Source organism: Amblyomma mixtum, chromosome 2 (assembly GCF_055824585.1).
Source record: "Amblyomma mixtum isolate Tamu chromosome 2, ASM5582458v1, whole genome shotgun sequence".
Taxonomy (NCBI): Eukaryota; Metazoa; Arthropoda; class Arachnida; order Ixodida; family Ixodidae; genus Amblyomma; species Amblyomma mixtum.
In genome coordinates this window covers 10,222,927-10,243,601 of record NC_143013.1, presented here as the reverse complement: position 1 = coordinate 10,243,601, position 20,675 = coordinate 10,222,927, and the positions used below count along the sequence as shown (strand labels likewise).

General features: G+C 49.3%; 1 pseudogene; it reads right to left on the bottom strand.

The window, feature by feature from the left end:
- Positions 1-2,426: 2,426 nt before the first annotated feature.
- On the bottom strand, positions 2,427-4,367 carry LOC149358368 (glutamate--cysteine ligase catalytic subunit pseudogene; annotated as a pseudogene).
- Between the last annotated feature and the right edge of the window lie 16,308 nt (positions 4,368-20,675).

The following is a 20,675-nucleotide window of genomic DNA, read 5'->3' as shown; positions in this document are numbered from 1 at the left end:
GAAAGCCCTTTTTTAACCGTACCACTAGGAGGACAGATTGAATCCTGGCGGTAAAAGACCACTTCGAAAAGTTTATTTTGGGGGAAAATTTGTTCTATCCTACCTAAATATAAAGTAAACGTTTAAAGACCTCGCGTGCTACCTGGGCAGGAGCTTCATCGGGAGGTCCTTGCCGTTCAATTCTTGCACGCGTTATACGCGGCCGTTTTTAAACAGGCGGCGTCCGCGAGCAAATATCGATAGCCGAAAATAGCCGAAAGTACACTCAGTGGAAAAACTGTAAAAAATGATTACCGCGACGTTATACTACCACGCCTTGCACAAATGCCCATCGACCTCCTCAAAAGCAACTCGGCCCCTGACAGCCTCACAGTTACTCTGCGTCGGCGTTGAGGGCGCTGAACGCTGCCTTCCAATAGAGTTACTGAATAAGTACCTAGAGTTGCGCGTAGGTCTTCAGAGTGGCTGCGGAAATCATCCAAGTTATGCGGCAAAACCGCAGAGCGAGGCAAACTTTCAGAGATTTTTACGCGGTATAATTTTATAAATCAGCACTGTTCACGGTAAAATATGGGGAATGGGATCGCCGAAGGTAATCGCTCGATGATTTCCCCGTCCAAGTTTCGTCGTATTGCGTCTCCTGCAAACGCGAAATGTGGCTTTGCCGCATAACGTGGGTACTTTCTGCGGCACTACGCGGAACTACGGCAGACCTACGGCAGACCTACGCGTAACTTGACGCTTATACAGCAACTCTACCCTCCGATGGTACAACCCGAACATTGAAGGTTGCCTTATACGCCTGTGCTTCTGAGGTCGGCGCAGGGCTCCGGAGGCACAAATTCTGGTGTTTTCTTGCTCACATTACAAGTAGCCCGAGGTCACAGATTAGTTGGTGCGCGAAGCAACCCAGCGAGTACGCATTTTGCTCGTGTACGCCTATGTACTGTGCGTCGCATCTCCTGCCGCTGTCGCATGCATGCAACTTAGTGCGAGTGACGGCACTGTGCTCGCCGCGCACAACCGGACGTGAAGACGCCGATCGGTGCCATCTTTGGCAGTGCTGGGAGTGTTTCACTACGTGTGGACATAATCGCGTGCGTTCATGAATACGGATTCTTCGTGCATGTCAGTGCCGTTTAAGAAAAAAGTGTCGCATGACGAGTGCGGTCGAGCTAGATATGTTTCGTTATTGTCGCATTGACTGAGCGACAATAGGAGATGTAAGAATGGGCGACCTTCTGTTTGCAGCTCCTGGAGAGACGCGAATGTGGCGTGCAACTTGCATCTATACGTACACTTCGCGGAGAAGAGCGCGTAGCAAGCAACACTGACTGAAATCTGAGGCTGCACTGCTTGCAAAGGGGGCTGAATGGCTGTAACGCGGGCTGCAATGCTTGAGGCAACGATAATGGCTGACGTGGACCATGGTCGAGAGAAAGATCATTTCTTTTTCCATTCTTTTATTTCTATCCACTGAGCGTCCAAGAGGCGCTAACCGCTGTGCAGACGGGAAAGGGGGTTAAAAGTTAAGGACAACGAAGAAGTAGGTCGAGGGCTAAGAAGTAGAGAACGCTCCATTATTTCGCCCAGTAAGCGCAGAAAGTTTAAGAAACTTGCAAGCCTAACAACTGCTGTGAAACGATGTATGTCGTTGATAAACGATGGAGGTACATGCCTCCTACAACTTAGTGCTTACACTGCCGACGAAATTCAGGTGTTGTGCCGCATTGCGCGATGGAGCCGTAAGAGAGGAAAAGATCCATTTATTACTGTACGCAATCCTGTTCGGTTGTCTAGTATTCGATCAGAAAGATGGAGGTAGGAAGTATAGGAAAAAAAAATGAATGGGGGGCCCCTAGAGGCAGTTGTCGGGCAATCAGCTATGTATTTATTCAAGAAAAGAATAAACTGTGTCCTGTTTGCGGAGGAGGTTGAAGATTAAGTAATAAAATGAACGGAATTTTCATGAACGCGAGCGGATATTTAAGACAAATTATGCTGATTTGCACACCCTAATACGCCCTCATACTGCAGCAGAGCTGGGAGTGCGTACTGATATAAAGGTGATTGACGTGATATGAGTGTCGTCATTTGTTCAAAGCTGAAGAGAGCTAGAGGAAATGTGTCGTGTGAATTTTCAAGCGAGCAGTACAATTCCGAAAACGCACAGCGGCGCCGATTTGAGCGACAGATCACCTCTTTACCTCTTGCTTGATACATTTACGCCCCTTTTTGCGGCAGTGACTATAACTAGTAAATTCGATAGGTGTGTTTACACAAACCGCAGCAAGTGGGAACATCCGCAGGAATTGCAATAATAACTCCGTCAATTGATCCGCACATTTTCTTATTGCTTTCGTTAGTAAAGAAAGTTTTGCCCGTTTCTTGCCACAATTCGTTGGTCTCAATGGGCGCCCAGTAGCTCAGCTAGAGAGCGACGACGCGGAACTGCGTCGGGCCCGCTGCTGTTCGTCGTAGTCGCGAGAAGGCGAAGACGTTCCCGACGTGGTCGGAGACGCGGGAGGCGTCGCCGTCGTCCTCGAAGCCGGCATGCCGATCAGCTCGGGGCAGCACCAGAAGTTGTGCTGCAGTCGGTTTATGCGGGCCACGAGGTCGTACGCGATGCCCTCGCTCACCACGGAGTCATTCTTGTACTCCGGGTGCGAAGTGACGAACCGGCGAATCCAGCGCGCCGCGGTCATCAGCTGACCGGAGGCGCGCCTCTCGATGAGGCCCAGGTACTGCTCCACAGTGCACCGGGTGGTCACGTCCACTTCCTCGACGCCGTTCAAGAAGGTACGAACGAGAGGCACCAGGCCCGGGTAGCCCACGCTGCTTTTGCCGTTCACAATCTCGCCGACGGTCATCCGCACTACGCTCGGCTCCGTGGCGCCCTGCGAAGACGAAGAAGCCAGGTCTTCGCGGAACCAGAACGTCTCGTTCAAGACTGCGTCCACTCTTTGGGCGATATGCATGTTCTCGTCCACTTTGGAGATTGGGATGACGAGGTCTAGGTCGAAGGTCAGGATGGCCCGGGTGAGGAGCACGAGGAACACGACGTAGGCCGCATTCTCGAATTCGGTCATATTCAGCTCCATGGGCCGGAACTCGACGCGCCATCCAATGTCTGTGTTGGGTGGTGGCGGCTTGAAGCGCAGCGAGTGCCAGCTCGTGGACTGAAGGTTCTCGAAGTGGTCGTAGTCGTTGTCCTCACCATCCCTTAGCTTCTCCTCAAATAGCGACAGCGAGTCCTTGGCGAAGACGTGCGACAGGTGCATGGCGAGACCGTGGCCGACGTCCTCGGAGCGCAGGAGCCGGTAGACTTCAGCGTTGTGGGCGAGCGGCACGTCGTTGAAGCGCTCGTTGTCGGCGCAGATGAAGCAGGGGATGCTGGAGTAGCGCGGCCGCACCGTGGACACCTCGGCGTCTGTCCGGTCGTCGACAGACATTGCGATGACGTCAAACCGGCAGTCCCTGTCCACCAGGTAGCCACGGAATACGGGGCTGCTCGCGCCCAGCGCCAGCATCACGGGACACACGTTGGCCAGCTGGTCGTACAGCCTCATAGCCTCGGCCATATCGCACGCCTGCAGGGTCACCTGGAGGCAGCAGTTGCCCATGCCGAACCCCATGGCGTCCATGTACACGTGGTCGGGCAGAGCAGCGCGCAGGGCCTCGGCGTCCGCGCCCAACTTGGTGAGGTCCTCGACGAAGGGCTGGGGGGTGCTCACGTCCCGGAAGATGGGCACATTGATGACGACTCGCTTGCCGCGCCGCATACGGATGTTGCGGGCGAGCGTAGCGAAGCGCGGGTGCGATGGGTAGATCATCTGCTCTGGCACGAACAGCGACGGCATGACCACCGAGTCAAGTGAGGGCTCGTACGAGGGGTGGGTGAAGGCGCTGCAACCGAGCCTCGGGAACACGGTCATGCACATGATCTCTTCGTCGGGACCCAGCAGTGAGCTCACCTCGGCGCGCCGCTTGCGCATGTTGCATTCGACGACGTTGCAGTGCGCAATGGTGTCCCCGTAGGGCAGCACGGGAACAGCCTCCATGGCGTACGCGCCGAACTCGGGGTGCCAGGAACAGAGGCCCGCAGAGGCGGGCGTCTGCAGCTCTCGCTCGTTCAGCTGGCGGATCATCTCAGCGCCCCGTAAGAGTAGCTGGACACGGCGGCGGTCGTGGTCGAATCGCACCAGCATGTACTCAACCTCGTCTCCCCAGAGCAGCCGGTCGTTGCGGCGGTGGCGCGTCTCGTGGTACAGCTTGATGAACTGCAGGATGCCGCGGCGCCGAACGTACTCGGAGCGACGCTTCGTTTCCTCCCAGGAAAGCGGCGTACCTTCGGATAGAAGACCCATGACGCGGACTGGGCGGCTCGCGTACCTGTTCGTCTCGCGGGTCTCGTGACATCTGCATCTTCGTTGTCATCCACCGCGAACGTTGCACGCTTGAGCAGAAAAGCAACTTCCAAGAATCGTCTTCTTCGAAACCTTTCGACACTTTTGTGTAGAAATAATGCAATAAGTAGCAGGGACGCAGCCAAGGAGATTTCAGGAGTCTTCGAGGGCTCAAGCCCCTCTTCCTTGAAATAAATTCGATAATATGGCTCCCCCGCGTTCCTGCTTGGAGTAGTGCTGAATATATTCATCATCATCAGCCTGACTACGCCCACTGCAGGACAAAGGCCTCTCGACATCTCTCCGGTAAACACTGTCCTATGCAAGCTGCGGCCACCTTATACCCGAAAACTTAATCTCATCTACCCACCTAAGTTTCTTCCGCCCCCTGCTAAGCTTCCCTCCATTAAAATCTAGTCTGTTACCCTTAAGGACCATCGTTTATATTGCCTTCGTACTACATGCTGATACACAATGTCCATAGTTATGGAAACAAACAAGCTGGGAAAGGGGGGGGGGGGGGGCAGAAGATGCCTGAGACAAATTTCGAAACCAAACAAGAAAAGGAAAGTGATGGGAGGGTAGATATGAGAAAAATGATGCCAGCGACCATGACCTGCACCGCGTGCGACAAAGTGCCCTGCTCGCCGTATCTGAACGCGTCTGTGTATGAGGCACGGAAGCGTTTCTGAAGGTAAGCATATTCGGTAGAGTCTGCTTGGTCGCGTGAAACGTTATGGGCGACAGGGACTCCATATGAATATTTTCAAAGCGTCGGCGATTTATTTTAACGCTTCTGCCCGGCACAAATACGAATCGCACTATTGAAGACGGCGGAAAGAGCAAAGAAAAAGCTATCATTGCAGACCTCGAGCGGAATGGCTAAATCATCAGATTTTATAAGCCACGTCAGGCGCCCTGTAGGGACCATCTCTTTCGCTGGGGTCCTCAGAAATATTTTCGCTGGGGTCTCCCCTCCACCCCACTCTTAATTCACGTGGACACCAAACCCGTCTGGCCCCAAACTGAGGGTCGTTCTTAATCGTGTTCGTTGAAAGGATTATCGAGCAGCTCCCGAGTGTGCTTAAAAAGCAGGATACGGGAACGTAAGGGTGATGCAGTGACCATGTGGAGAAGTATTAACGTTCATTTAAGTGTGAAACCGGAGCTAGCCGTGAAGTTAAATTGCCTAAATTTTCATTGCACCGAAGTGTTCAGGCTATTATCGACCGCAGAAAGGTTTCTGTACTGACGAAGGATCTCTACTGTTGTCTGAAAGGGCCAGTGTGTGTTGTGTGGTTATGCTCACTTTTGTGTTGAATCTGTTCAGGTATACACAACATTTCTGTTGTCACCCTCCCGTGCATCTCGTAGTGTAGCGGGAAGTCCTCTTTTCGACTTGAGGCTGAATGTCTCGCGAGGAGACGCAACGCAATGCAGTAAAGAAGCAGGAAAGTCTTATTTATTGCATTGTCATACGAATACATTTTTTGCGTTAAAATTAAACAGAACACTGTGTCTTGGTTTAAATCCAGCATCGTCTGAGTCATTGAAAACTTGGAAGCATATTTCGTTGGACCACACGAATTTCGGTACTCACACAGACACAGTACGACTTCGAAACTGCACAAGGTCTGAATTAATGCGCACGTAACGAGGAGACTCAGTTGCGTTAAATTTTGGCGCCAGGCCTGTTCGTCTAGATATGTTTGCGGAACAGGGCTGTACAACCTGCCCTCAAAGGATGGAGCGCTGACGAAATAAATAGCAGCTCTGTGCATCCACGAGAACACGGACCAACAACGAAGCGAGGGCTTCTCTGCCCGTTTGCCTGTGCTTCTCTTTTATATCGGTTATGTTCAAGCAGCTGCATGGCGCGATCGAAGGCTCAATGTCGTCGCTCCGTCATTTCAGGTTAGGTTATCCAAGCCTGTACCCCTTTACTCGCATCCATCTGTCTCACTGCTCTCAATGCCGTCGGCCTCGTTTTCAGTAAACCAATACAGGGGCATCACCCTGGGGTCAGGTTTCGCTCTTTCCCCCGTTAATAAAAACGTTAATCCATCCGTTATACATATCGCCTATCTCTTTTCGCGCCACCATCAATCCTTCTTCGTTGGCTAGATCCGCATCTCAGTAGTTCCGCTTCACTGCCGACAGCATGCAGCTTGTAGGGGAGAGGATGGAGACTCCGGACGAAGAATGACTCAGGAAACAATTAAAATGATTACGAAGAAAATTATTCAGAAAAAAGCAGACCTACGCGCCAAGTGGACAGTCTTCGGAAGAACTATCTGTGCAAAAATAAGGATTGGGGGAGCTATGCCTCCTCGCTTTACTCGGGAAGAGCAACCTGGGTTTCAGAAGCCTCATCGATGACTGTGTTTGAAAGAGCCACCTGCCAGTGCAGTGGCGTATCGCTTGACCATTGCGTCCCTGCGCCAGCAGCGCCGGAAATACAGTAAAGTTTTTATTCATTATTCATTCGTTGGTATGAGGACTCTCCGCGACCTATAAATTTGACACATTTTGCGTAGTTGCGTAGTGTGAATTGGAATAGAATCAGAATTGGAATAGATTGACGTGTGAAGACTAATGCTATATTTCCTATCCATTAATCCAATTGATCGCCCCTAAATCTCTCTCCCCCCCCCCCCCCCCCCCACCCCCCGGCTAAGAGGCTACACCCGTACTTTTTCGTAACAGGAAACAGCAACAAATAACAGAAAACATAAGTAATAACGAAAGACCTTGTCGTTTATTTTGTGCTTGTGCTGCAGTTGTGCCTGTGCCTGGAAACGGGTGCAGCGCTCGGACGGCAACAGATGTTTTTCCAGGTTTCTAATTTTGAAGATGCGGGGAAAACCCTGAGGAGATATATGTATATGTGTGCGTGATAGGGGGGGAACATAGTGAGAAAGTGGGCAGCATTCCAGAAAAATTTAGCGCTTGGCGGGGAAGGTATCATTCAGGCTGTATCTTGGGACTGTTATAGGTGGAATTAGATGCGCAGGACATAAATCACAGAACGCCTACACGAGCGGAAGTCGTCGGTCCAGCAGAATTAACGAGTTAAGCACATGCATAGCCGTGCGCGGGTCGGCCGTGGGGCGCGCATCGGCAACTTTCGGCAACCTTCGGCAACTTTCACTCACGCGACCCGTTATCTTATTTGGACGCTAGCGCAAATTGCGCTTCTTGGCAGCGGCCACAGCGGCGCGGAACTGAGCACAATAGAAAGCTGCCGCTTCAGTGCGCCTTGAACCTTGTATACCTTTGCCCCCTGGCGGCGGGCGGCGGCACTCTTTGTACTTGCCAGACGCAGCCTCCTCATCGCTCGAAGATATTGCGCGCTTTATGCAATGCAACTCTTACGCTACGAAACCTTGCCGGCACGAGAAAGTTGTCCTTATTGTATTAGCTTTCAAAGAGATAATAAAGCAAAAGGAAAGCAAGATAAAAGCCAGGAAAAACTTAAGCCTAATGCCCTCGCAAACCAACAACGCCTGAAGAGTACGTGTGTGCTGAGAAACGCCACCGGAAACGTTGTGGAGCACTCGAGGTGGTCGTAAACCTCGTCCTTATGCGAACGGTCACAGGCTAAGCGGACGTCAGGTCTCGGTATCGCCGCACAGTAAAGGTCGTTAACGATGCCTTGCTACATTCTTAGCTTGCACTTGCATCTCTTGTTCGCCTCAGGGTTTGGGTCACTAGCGTTCCTGCGTGCTTCGCTCTTGCATCTCCTACGTGTTGTACTGAGCTCTTCCTTCTTTTATTCCGCCCCACTGCGATGGCTCAGTGGTTACTGCGCCCGACTGCTGAATCCAAGAAGGCGTATTGAATCCCAACTCACGGCAGCCGCGTTTCGACGAAGGCGAAAACGCAAGACACCCGTGTGCTGTGTGATGCCAGTGCCATTTAACTACCCCTGGTGGTCGAAATTAATCAGAAGCCAACTGTCCTCTGAGGAAGGAGACAACGTGGCGCTGAATAAATATGTTCGTATCGCTGACTGCCCGAGCCGCATTTAGTTCTGTCGTGTGATCCATCAGTCCAGATCATCAGGTGGTTAACAGCTCAGATTTCAATAAATTATGCAACTCTAAGGACGTCGCCGATGCTATCGCGTGTCACACTCATTAGGCAGCATGTCGAACACGTTTCGTTTTGCAGCAATAATTCTTAGGGCTATCTCAGGAAATGACACCGCGATCCCGTCCCTTCTGCATTCGTCCTCCAGCTCTCACCTATAGATTGTCTTTCTGGTATACCTACAGTCCCCAGAAGCATTTAAATAAAAGGCCTTTAGGGGTACGCAACGGATCATTCGGAGTCCCATCTCTGAGAAGACGAGAAAACGAGAGACAAAAGGCTTTTGGACCTTAGCGACGGCAGCCACAAATAAATTATAATGACTGGACGTGAGGGAAACAACAGGTAAAGTAACTGTCTCAGTCGCGGTTGTCACCCGCATCACACTGCGAGGGAAGTGATGGAGAAGGGAGTGAAATGAAGGAGAGAGAAAGAGTCGTTATAATATGGACAGCTCGATCAATTTCGACCACCTGGCGTTCTGTGCTTCGAGCTCGCGTCACACAGAACGCGGGAGTCTTTGACATTTCGCCTCCATCGAAACGCGGCCGCTGTACGCCGGGAGCCGATCCCGTGACCTCCGTGCTAAGCAGCTGAATACCGTAACCACTGAGCCATCATGGTGGGTCCGGCAAGGTACTTTGAAGTGTGCAGAAGCGGCAGCTGAGAAGAGTCTCATTACCTCGGGTCGTAGGAAGCGATCACGCTGTGCTTTACTGACCGTAGGAAAACGCGCCTTTAACAGATTTGAACAAAGTAAAATAAATTTCGCTTACACGCACACATTACAATCGTTTCATTTCTTTACTGAGTGGTTAGCCGTTTAAATGCCGTAAACCGCCGGCTGAGCGTCATCTAGCCCGTGGAGAAGCATGCAGAATTCACGCATCCGTTCTGACCCTCATTGACTTCATGAACATTTCACAGAACCGATCGCATCGGCTCTATTCTTTGTAGTAATAGCCATACACTTTACTTGATAGCGTAAGTGTCCTATAACATTTTTCTTCCTTTTTTTTTAATGCGGCGGTAAGTATAGTTCTTCGAGGCTTGCAGCCTGGGCGCAAGGAAGGGAACAGCTCCCCGTGTCAGCTCTTATGACAAATATAAACTCCGCTTATCGGGGTAAGGACAAGTATATGCATCTTATCTTGCACCATCGCATTATACTTATACTCGCACATTTGCATCTGAAACGTTGCCAGAAGCCGATCTTCTCAGCCAGCGCTGTTCCGAAAATATCGGAGAGCAAGCCAAAGCAGAGGAAAGTGGAAAGCGTGTGTGAATGAGGGGAATTCGTTAGAGCGCCTCCGATCGCTTTGTGACCAGGAATTGAGCTCGCGCTTTGCAATGCAACATCCGCATGCCGAAACGTATAAAGAGCGAGAGGGCTTTTTCGGAAAACGAAAATAAAAAGAGACACAAAATAGAATAAAAGTCAAGACTGACCATAATGTCATCGCTAGTGGAGTCCGGTGAATAGTCGAACTCGAACGATGGACTGACAAGGTCGTACGAAAAGGACGTTAAGGTCGCCCTTTTGTAGGGGGACATTTACTCATGTTTTCACTGTATTTCACCGCTGCTGTGGCCGCAGCATGGCGCAAACGGCGACAGTTGTCACCTTTTGTTCTACCTTACGTGTGCAGAGCAGGCAGGCTTAGTGGTGTGGCGTTCGTTGAGTGAAGTTACGTTATGTTACGTTAGTTAATTTTAGGTTATGTTATATTACATTAGGCGATGCTACGTTAAGTTAGGTTAGGTTATGTTACGTTGCGGTACGTTAGGTTAGGTTACGTTATATACTTTATGGTGTGTTAGGTGATGTCATGTCATGTTATGCTGTGCTATCTTCAGTTTAACGGCCCAAGCTGCGCGTGGGCTAAGAGAAATGCAGAAGCGGAGGCCTCACGATTAATTTCGACCACATGGGGCTTCACGTGCACTGACATCGCCGAGCCAGTTTTTACATCTCGCGTCCATGGATATGCGGCTGCCGGAACCGGCATCCGATCCTGTGACTTTGGGCTCAGCAGACTAACATCATAACCACTAAGCCAACGCGGCAGTTGTTCTGTCCCATACTTTTGGCGATTTATGCTGTCGTAATGACCTCGGAGTAAATTCACGTTTTGGAGACGGGTCAAAAAGATCATGGAAGCAGTAAGAAACGGCACAGCAAGAGATTAGGAACATATGATTGAGTCATTCAGCTGTATAATGCCACGGCACCTAAGAATTCGGTATGTAGACGTAGAATATGAGATCTTTATTTATATATACTGCGTTGGTTGACAAGTCCAAGGAGCCAGATCATAGAATATCGTAGATCGTAGAAATGACCAGGTAGAACTTTCTCGGCGCACATACACATGCATTCACCGGGGGTGTGCTGGTCAAGAGCTTTCCAAAAGTCAAGAAAGGGACCTCCCCCCTTGCCTCCCTCCAGAGCGTTGAACATAACGACGTCTCTCCCCTATGAGGCCCGGTATTAAAATTTCATAAGCCACACGCCTGATCACATAACAACAGGTGGTGACGTCAGTGATACTCCCGCGATAATAGGTTCACTACTACAACTAGTACTAACACCAAGACTACTACTACTACTACTACTACTACTACTACTACTACTACTACTACTACTACTACTACTACTACTACTCTTAGTACTACTACTACTACTACTACTACTACTACTACTACTACTACTACTACTACTACTACTACTACTACTATTGCAGATGCTAATGTTCGAGGCTGAGCTTGTTGCAGTTACTGGTGGGGTTAGCCTTGCGAATTCTGTCGGCAGTTGTTCAAGCGTAGCGACACTTCAAGGCTAAATACGGTCCACAAGGCAGGCACATACCTGAGATCTGACTGATCTGCATGGCTCCAAATACAGTCACCTATAACAGTCAATAGACAACTGCGGTCATCATCTGGAGTCCAAATCCGAGTCCCGGGGGAACTTTAAAAGAAGGCGTGAAGCCTCTTTTCTACATGACTGTTTTCCGCGTGGGTAGACAATGTTCTGAAGGGAACTGCGAGGGGCTGAGAGGCTGAGGGGCTCCAGTATTCTTGATGGGAACGAACAACACACACCTTTGCGCGTTGTACCCCGGACAGCACATAAGATCATGTTCTATATCACCGCACACACCACATGTGGAATACAGCGGATACGATTCCAGACCCTTCTTATACATCCACACAGGGGCGCGAGCAGAGCCCGTGCGAATGCGGTGTAGTAATGTGGCACTGTCACTTCGACTCCTGTTGCTACTAGTGCTGTTACTGTTAGTAAAACTTCATACTACTGCTGCCACATCTATTGCTGCGGCTACTTCTACCGCTGCAACTGTTTTTGCTTCGGCTCCTGTTACTACAACTACTACTACTACTGCTGCTGCTGCTAGTCTGTTTACGCTGTTAAGAAAACCTGAAGCGCTGTAAGGCATTGTGAATTACTTCTACAACCACTGCTACTACGACTACCACAAACACTATACAGCTATTGTTACTACGCAGCTACAGCAACAATGCAAGAACAAACCGATGGGGCTGGCGTTCCGTTTAGGCATCCGCAGTTTCCATTGAACCGCAGGAATGTCCGGCGCCAAGCCACTCTCTGTGCGCAAGGCCGCGTGTGTAAATAATGAGTCTGAACGGCTCGCCCTTCCCTCCTCTCGTATACGCGAGCCAGCCGACCGAGAAAGAAGAGGCGCGCGCGGTGCACAAAGAACGGACTACGCGCGGGGAAGGCGCTTACGAGCGCCGCCAAGCAGGCCCATAAATGAGCCGTGACGTATCCGCTGCATCTCCCCCCCGCATCCGGTATAGCGGCCCTGTATTCCCCACACAACACTTGCCTGGAGGCTACGTCGACGGCTGGCACGCTGATGACGCGAATGAACGGTTTCTAGGATTTTCGCCCATGCAGGCCCTTCGATTGTGATCATACGCGTCCACGGCGTCGTTGCCTTACTTGAAGGGAGTAAACTTAGGCCCTTCTTGAGACGAATGCGTAACAGATGGAGCGCATTGAGCGAGAAACGCTCTACAAGTTTCCTTTTGAGGAGTTGCGACGACAATGCTGTTAAGGGAAAGGTGCGTTAAATAGACAGTGCATTATTCAGAACGAAATGCACAGGAACACGCAGTAGCAGTGGAGGTAACCATTATTTTTTAGGTTTGCCCGAGGAGCAATAAGGTTGGTTTAACATCCCGCCGAACACTGGGTGTCTTCTGTATCTAGCCCGGAAGTCAGTGAAAATATGACCAAGCCCGCAAGGAATACAGCGGTTTTTGTTTTTTTTTTTTTGGTTCACGTGGAAAACTCGTACGTGGCCACTAAGGATCACTGAAACCCACACAAGGAAAATTAGCGCTTGCCCTGACTGAACTGTGGATATTAGGAGCAACCGCACTTATAACACAGACTAGATAAACGCAGTGCAAAAACGAAGGAGTATAAGCGTGGTTGAATATCGGAAGCCAGGATATCTCTTATTCTAGCTGGTTCTCTCAGGAGACATCGGCGCCCAGTACACGCATGAACCTAAAATACCACGGAATCAGCGCTGCTAATTTATCACAAGACGCTAGTTCAGCGGAAAAAGATGATTCACACGGCATGCGTTCCGCGGCGTGGTTGCGTAAGGGCATTCCGTACCTGATAGCCGATGTCATCAGGTGTGGAATGCCCTTATTTCAAGGAAGCTGTATAGTACATGACATAACTGTACGAGCCGCCAAGGCCGCGTCACCATTTACAGCGCATTGTGGGCGGGAAAAAATCACTAGCGCACGAAAACGGGCGGATTTCTTTGCCCTTCCTTCCGGAATACGGATGCTTAGGCGATACAACGTGGATGGGCGTGACATCCAGGTTGCACGCAGAATCGTCCATGGTAGGACACAACGGAGTGCAAGGCACAGGAACAGAGGTAATGATATTATCTGCAATATTTGCTTTCATTCCTCCCTGTTTATTTCTTGATACGTCGATTTTCTCCTCCACTGTGCAAAAGAACGGAATACTATATGTGGGAGCAGGTTTGCGAATGAATGGAGCCAAGAAGAGATCAGTGGTGGCGTATCTGTGCCACTTAAGATTCTTGTTTGTTCCCTGGGCACAGTCTGAACGAGACAATTATTTAAACATCGAACAAAACAATACTTGTTGCGCTCTCAAGCACTCTGCCTCTTAGTGACACCTAGAAGCTTGTACCAAATCTGTTTTACGGTACCGATGCGGGAAAAGCAAATAAACAAGGTCAGTTTTGGAAGAGATGCGAGTGCAACAGCCAGCGACGAAGCGATGGCAACTTCCGTGCCGGACGGCTGCGGAGTCGTTTCCGTCAACTGCGAAATGGCACATATCCACCGCGGGGGATCGGGCAAGACTCGGGAAGCGGCGTCTTAATACTCAGGTACATCTTGCAATAATCTGATTGAAAGTGTGGGACCGGCTTATTAGAGTAAGTAGTGGATTGATTTTTGTGAGACATGTATAGCCAGATGAGGGAAGAAGGCCTTACATGCGTGAAATGAAAAAAAAAAAGAAGAAAATTTGAAAAGGAATGAACGCTGCGAGGACAACGGCACATGAAAGCGGCTTGCCCGTTTAGAGTCACTGATGTCGCACTGAATGCAATAATGAATAAAGCGCTATGCTCCAACAGCGAATGTTCGCTAATCATATACAGTAACATGCTGCGGATTGTTTGAACAAGTACTGTTAGTTAGCACAAGGACGGACAGATGCAGACGCGTCTATGCGTAGCACAAGCAATTAAATACCTTCGACCAGACGCGTACAAGGAGAGTGGACGGTTCCAGACAGCCGCCACACAAAGCTGTGGGCGCATTTCGCGTTCATGAGAAGGCAGGCCACGTACGACTTTGGAGAAAGAATGCAAGACGTATCGCTCGCTCATTCTCTCATTATTGCGCTGTAACTTAGCTTAGCTGCATAGGTTTTATAGCACCGCTACTCCGAGCTAGGAAAGTGCTATTGAATTCCGTCTTCGCCGGTCGCATTTCCATCGAAATGTATGGACGACCTTTACTCGATACTTGTTCGACATCAGGCGCGTGACAACCTCCGCGTATGTTCTCGCCGCGACCGGTCAGCTCGCCGGTGTGGTCCACCACCGCACTCGTGCTGCGCTCAAGGTTGGCGGTGTAATGAGGTGGGGAGGCGAGACTTCTCTTTCCTCGGACGAGCCCCGTTCGGCTGCTAGGTAGGCCTTCACTTTTAAAAAAACCGGCAACGCGTCGCGCTCAACGGATGGGACTTTCTGACCCAGATGCCGCTCTTTCGCAGCGTCCGGTGCTTTGCCGTCGCGGCCGTGACGGCGCTGTCCGCACCGCTCTCGGCCATCGTGAAAGAACGAGAGTTGGGGGCATGCGGTTCGCGTTCCGCAGTGTCCACGCAAGACACACGCAAAAAACCTGCACAGATCGTATTTTAAGGCGAAAGCCTTTAAAGGCTCATACTTTCGTCCGTTAACAAAGCAAGTCACACGCATTTAACTCGGGAACTAAAAAAGATAGAAGAAACCCAATAGTTGCTTCAGATAGAGGAGGAAATAATGAACCAACAAGCAAAGTTTAATGACTGTAGATTAATTAGTTAATTAATTATAAGCAAAATGCCGAAATTTCGTCGAAATAGCGCAGACGTCGATATAGCCACGGAAACGGTGTGATGTCACATCCACCGGAGGTCGCCATGGCATAGTAAAAATTGCGACAGAATGGTCGGGAAAACGTCGGATTTGTGCCAAATTAGATGGAGAAATGTGTAATTAAGCGTAATTAACACTTAAGATCCCCGAAGATATACAATTTGGGTATCGATACACCACGGGAATGGTGTGACGTCACATCCATCGGAAGTCGTCACGGCATAGTGTCCTCGGCTTTCGCCTCTCAACATTTTAGTTGCCAAAGTGTCCTCGCAATTTTTGTGCATCTGCAGTATACACTCTCTAAGCTAGGACGTCACATCCGCGGCTGTCATCGGAGATCAACGCACACTGCTGCGGCAATATTATGACAGCGGCTCATGCTCTTTGCCTGGCCTCGCGGGTTTAGATGTAATGCTTTAAAATGGCAGGTTGAGCCACGAAGAAAGCAAACTCGCCTAAAAAAAAACTTAACCTTAATTGTCACTTAAGTACGCGAAAACCATTAAACCACACGTGTAGTATCCTATCTTCCGGGTACTGTTGTCACGTACAATTTATTGAGGGAAAGATACTGAATTTTGAGAAAAGTATGCTTGTATTTGTTGCCTGTCATGAGTGCTCACCCGTACTTCCGGCTCAGAAGGGGATTTTCCGAGCATCTCCACTAATTTCTTTGCATCCTGAAGGGCACGAAACGTTATTAATGCAAGTGGTCACAAAAAAAAAGAAACAAGTAAAAGTACAACAGATAAATTATTGATAAACCCAAACAATCAAAGAACTAATGTAATGTTTAGTAACTAAGGCACTTTTGAAATGCAGGTAGTCCTTCGCACGTACACATGATTCTGGGAGGCGATTCCACTCCTCGAATGTCCATGCACGAGGAATGACTGAAAGAAATGCAGCGTTTGTTCTAGAAAATGGCAAAGTTACTACAGTTGGTGCGAGATGAAACACAGTGAGGAAGCAAGATTAATCGCCGGGTAGGTGACTATGAAGAGAATGTTTATCAAGGAGGCAGAGACAGATGAGTTTGCAGCGAGATTCGGAGGATAGAAAGCAACGTCTGGATTTTTTGGCAATTCTCGGGATAACAAAGTTCAAACCTATTTAGACGGAGATGCTTTAAACATTTACGTTGGTGCATTGGGCTAACTTAGTTTTCATAATAAACAGATGCGGAGTATTAAAGTTCGAAGCAAATTATTTTTGTAACGTATTATTTCAAGTACGAGCATGGTATAGACAAGTTGCGACAGAGAAATCCCCGCTTATGGTCGTCGTTACTAGGTATACGTCGGTGGCGCTAAGTCGTGACCTTACGTGCTTGCAGTTATTCGCTATGAACACCAAGACGTAGCAATTGTCGGAATACGTGAACGCATCTAGTTAATATTAGTCAGTCAATAGACTATTCTTGACGCACGGGGAAATATACATTTGCTAGTGTTTAATCCGATGCCCCGTATTGCGCACAGGAAAAAAATTACTTTAAGATTACATCATAACATGTAATATAATTGGTGTATAAGGCCAACCCCAAAAGGAGATATATAAGGGTATATACAAGGGTTATATAGTGGGGATGTACAAGGCCGCCCCGGCGTCAAGAAGGAAGCGCCTTACGCGCCTGCATGGCATTTGAAAGCCGTACGAACTATGTATGACGTCGCTCGCGACAAAATATTGTAGCACCTCAAGACATCTGCTCAGTTCAGTACCTGCACTTCCCCCTGATCTCCGAGCGCATACTAAGAAAATAGATGAACCCCCCGAGCACTGGTGACCTACATATGTCAGAACGTAATTGCTACTAGAGCACGTTTATCTATCTTATAACTTCAAGGCGAAATGAAAAAAGCGGAAAAAAAAGTGACCGTAAAGAAAGATGTGCAGCTCTTGGAGGATTCACACGTTTCAAGCCGTAACGACCTTGCTCGGACTTGCCGAACAGCACTCGCCGACGCACACTGCGGACAAGAAGTAAAGAAAGTTTGTCGTAGGCTACCATCTCGAAAGCAAGAAGAACGCGAGCAAGGATGGATAGAAACAAGGAAAAAAGCGCCTGCCCTGAAAGGGGCACGTTTCAAAAGAGAGGGCACGTTCTAAGATGCGCACGTCCAGTGCGACTGGGGCCAGTTGAGAGCGGCAAAGCGTGCAGTGAGGTTGGTGGAGAGGTGGCGGAATGTCGCTGCCGCGACGCGGTGGTGATAGCGTCGGACCGAGGCGAAGACGTGCCACAGCGTGCGGATTAACACCGGCTCGTCCCCGGTTAGAATTGCTAATGGCCACGAATCAAGGCTTATCGAGGGACGATGCCGCACGCGTTGTCGCCCGTGTGCCAAGTGACGGATATTTTTCCCCTCTTTTTCCTTTCACCGCTACTCGGACGTTAGCGAGGGCCTCCACAGGACGAGTATAGCGGTAGCAACTGTGCAACGGTTCTCCGGCGAGAAATACAGTTTTTGCGTTTGATCAGACTCAACACTTGCGAAAACTGCCTTCAAATTGCCGGCATCTCCTGCGTTTAGTTCCCGAGCACTAGCTGATAGCAGCGCCACCTATGAGTGTAGCTCAGTTATCGGCTGCAACCGCAACTTTTTATCTGTTGTGAACAACTGACGATACGTATATCTTGAAACTAGAGCTCGCTTTTCTCGAACTTCCGGTTTATTTGAACTGATATTGCCGCCGCGGTGGCTGAGTGGTTATGGTGCTCGGCTGCTGACCCGAAAGACGCGGGTTCGATCCCGGCCGCGGCGGTTGAATTTCTTTGGAGAAGAAATTCCAGAGGCCCATGTACTGTGCGATGTCAGTGCACGTTAAAGAACCCCAGGTGGTCGAAATTTCCGGAGCCCTCCACTACGGCGTCTCTCATAGCCTCAGTCGCTTTGGGACGTTAAACCCCATAAACCAAACCAACTGATATTGCGATCCTGTCCCGCGTTTCGTTGAGTCTGAATACTTGCGAAAATTGCATTCAAAATAGCAGCATCTATTCAGGCTAGTTCCCGAGCTTTAACTGATAGCAGCGCCACCTATATGAGTGCAGCTCAGCTATCGGCTGCGACTGCAAAGTTTTAACTGTTTTGAACCACTGACGATAGGTATATCTTGAAACTGGAGCTCGCTTAACTCGAACTTCCGGTTTATATGAACTGACGCTGCGATCCTGTCGAAATCGGAGTAACTGAATCAGCGAAAACTCGCGGTCGGGCAATACCAACGTAGTACTATCAGGCTGCTACAGGTCGATCACTTACCCCAGTGCTCTACGGCCGCATACGTGTGAAAGTGCCGAGTATGAAGGGATGCACGTTCAGTGCGATTACCCGCAGTGAATCTGCCCCCTGTTCCGATCGAGCTTCCTTTAGTACAAATTCTGCAAAATTATTTAAAAAAAACCTCCTGTTCTAATCGAGGTTTAAGGGTCATAACTCAATTCCGCAGCCGCAGGAGACGACGAGGTGGTGCGCAAGTTTTCAAATTTTAGAAAAGTCAGTGCGATGAGTATGGCCAAACGAGTTCTGTAGAGAGTTCAACGTCTTCTGCTCTAGAGGAGTTCAGCTCCGCATTATGACGGAAGCCACGATGAAAAACACTATGAGCAGAAGTGCAGAAAGCGATTGTGCAAACGAAGATAACAGAAGGCTTAAAACATGTCTTCTTGGCTTAGGCATTGGATTTTGTCTCCTATCGGGAACTCAACCAATGGTGGTTGTTTGCTTTGCTTGTTTCTTGATACAAGCTTGCAGGTTTTTCTCCGATTCAAAAAAGATTTTGAGCTCATTAATCACCTTTCCTAGACGTGAAACTGCTAAGTGCCCGCATCACTTCTACCCTTCAGCCAGCTCGTACAATACTTTTGCCGCTTCGAACTAACAAACGCAGTTTGGTCAGTGTGGTCACTATCTGCTTGTATTCTCATCGACATAATGCTTGCCGATGGCCGTATGAAAATTTCTTCGGTCGAGAAAACGCAATTTGGAACTATATCGGGAAGAAAAAGAAGAAAAAAGGAATCGTTCCTCTTCTGCTACGTGGTTCTCAGATTCTAGATAACCTGACGATAACCTCCTACACGTACTTCAGAAGGCCGTCCTTGAGTGTCTATTTCTTACACATACGAGACCGGTCCGGCAGGAGAGTATATGTAAAACAAGCAACAGCTCGCCGCTTCCGATGACATAGTCGATGAACGAGCAGGAGTCAACGACTAGATTATCATGAGTTTCACTCATTATCCTTATCTACCAGGATTGGTAGAGCGAATGAAAACAGTTATTAGCAGTGGCGATGAAGAAATGGGGCATATGTCAGCATATGTAAGATCTGCTACAGGCGCCGCAGCCCACTCTCTGCACTGGTCGGCACGATGTTCAGCACAACAGCTTCTTTTTTCTTTGTTCGGCCGGTCCCGTCCTTTCGTTTCTAACGCAGTCTAACCGCTCTGCGTATACCCTCTGTTTGGCAACAGCTCTCAACAAGCACTATGCCGGCTAACTTTGCCAATATCAACGGCTGCGATCCTTCGAGTCACTATCCTCTCAAAAGAATGAATGGTTCTATCTGAATGAAATTGGTAAATGAAAACTAACGTTTGCTGGCCTCTCCCCTGCATGATTAGTTAAACGACGGATGTAGAGTTACGCGTCGAAATGATGCGCTTGAAGTAATCCTCTATTTGTCTAAGTCTGGCAGGCGAAAAGCAGTTAACACTTATAAGCAGTCACTACAGGAAAATATATGCGATTAATGTGTTGGGGCCGCCAGCCGAAAACGTCGACGACGACAAAATGGCAGCAGCACGCTTTCACCGCTCGTGCTATGCTTAATTATTATAGGACGGGCTATCCTGGGCTTCGAACGGCACCAGCCGTCTTCGTCATCGATAAAAACGTATCGGCATTCTCGTAGTCGAAATAACAGTTGCACAGAAGCTATAGGTTTACACCATCTTGTATATAATCGAGGGTCAGTATCACATGAACAGAACGTTCTGCAGTATATTGCGCTTCCCAAGGCATCTGCACCTGTCACACTTGCTGGCCGCCATTTTGGTGGACCAGAAGCACAGACGACAGCCTCTTTGTTCACTAAATCCTCTTATCGCCCCTCACTATTAGGCGCCCCTGACGTGACGTGAAGTGTGTGAACAGTGCAGATGTTGTATCTTGAGATGAAAGCGAAAGGGGATCACACCTTCAGTCGTTCGTGACTGGACAGTCTGCACTGTACAACTCCCCACTGATCAGCGCAGGACTTCTCCACGGGAGAAATTCAGGTGAGCGAACAAAAACATATGGGAGAGCGGTGATACCATGCCCTCCACGAACCGGTCACGCGAACATCGCGTTCAAGAAGGCGCTACCTCATGCAAATCAAACACGCCTGCCATGGCCCCCGGTTAGCTATCGTCCACTTTAATCCAGATGAGCAAAGAGCGCCCCCTGTCGGCTCCCGCGAGGCATTAATG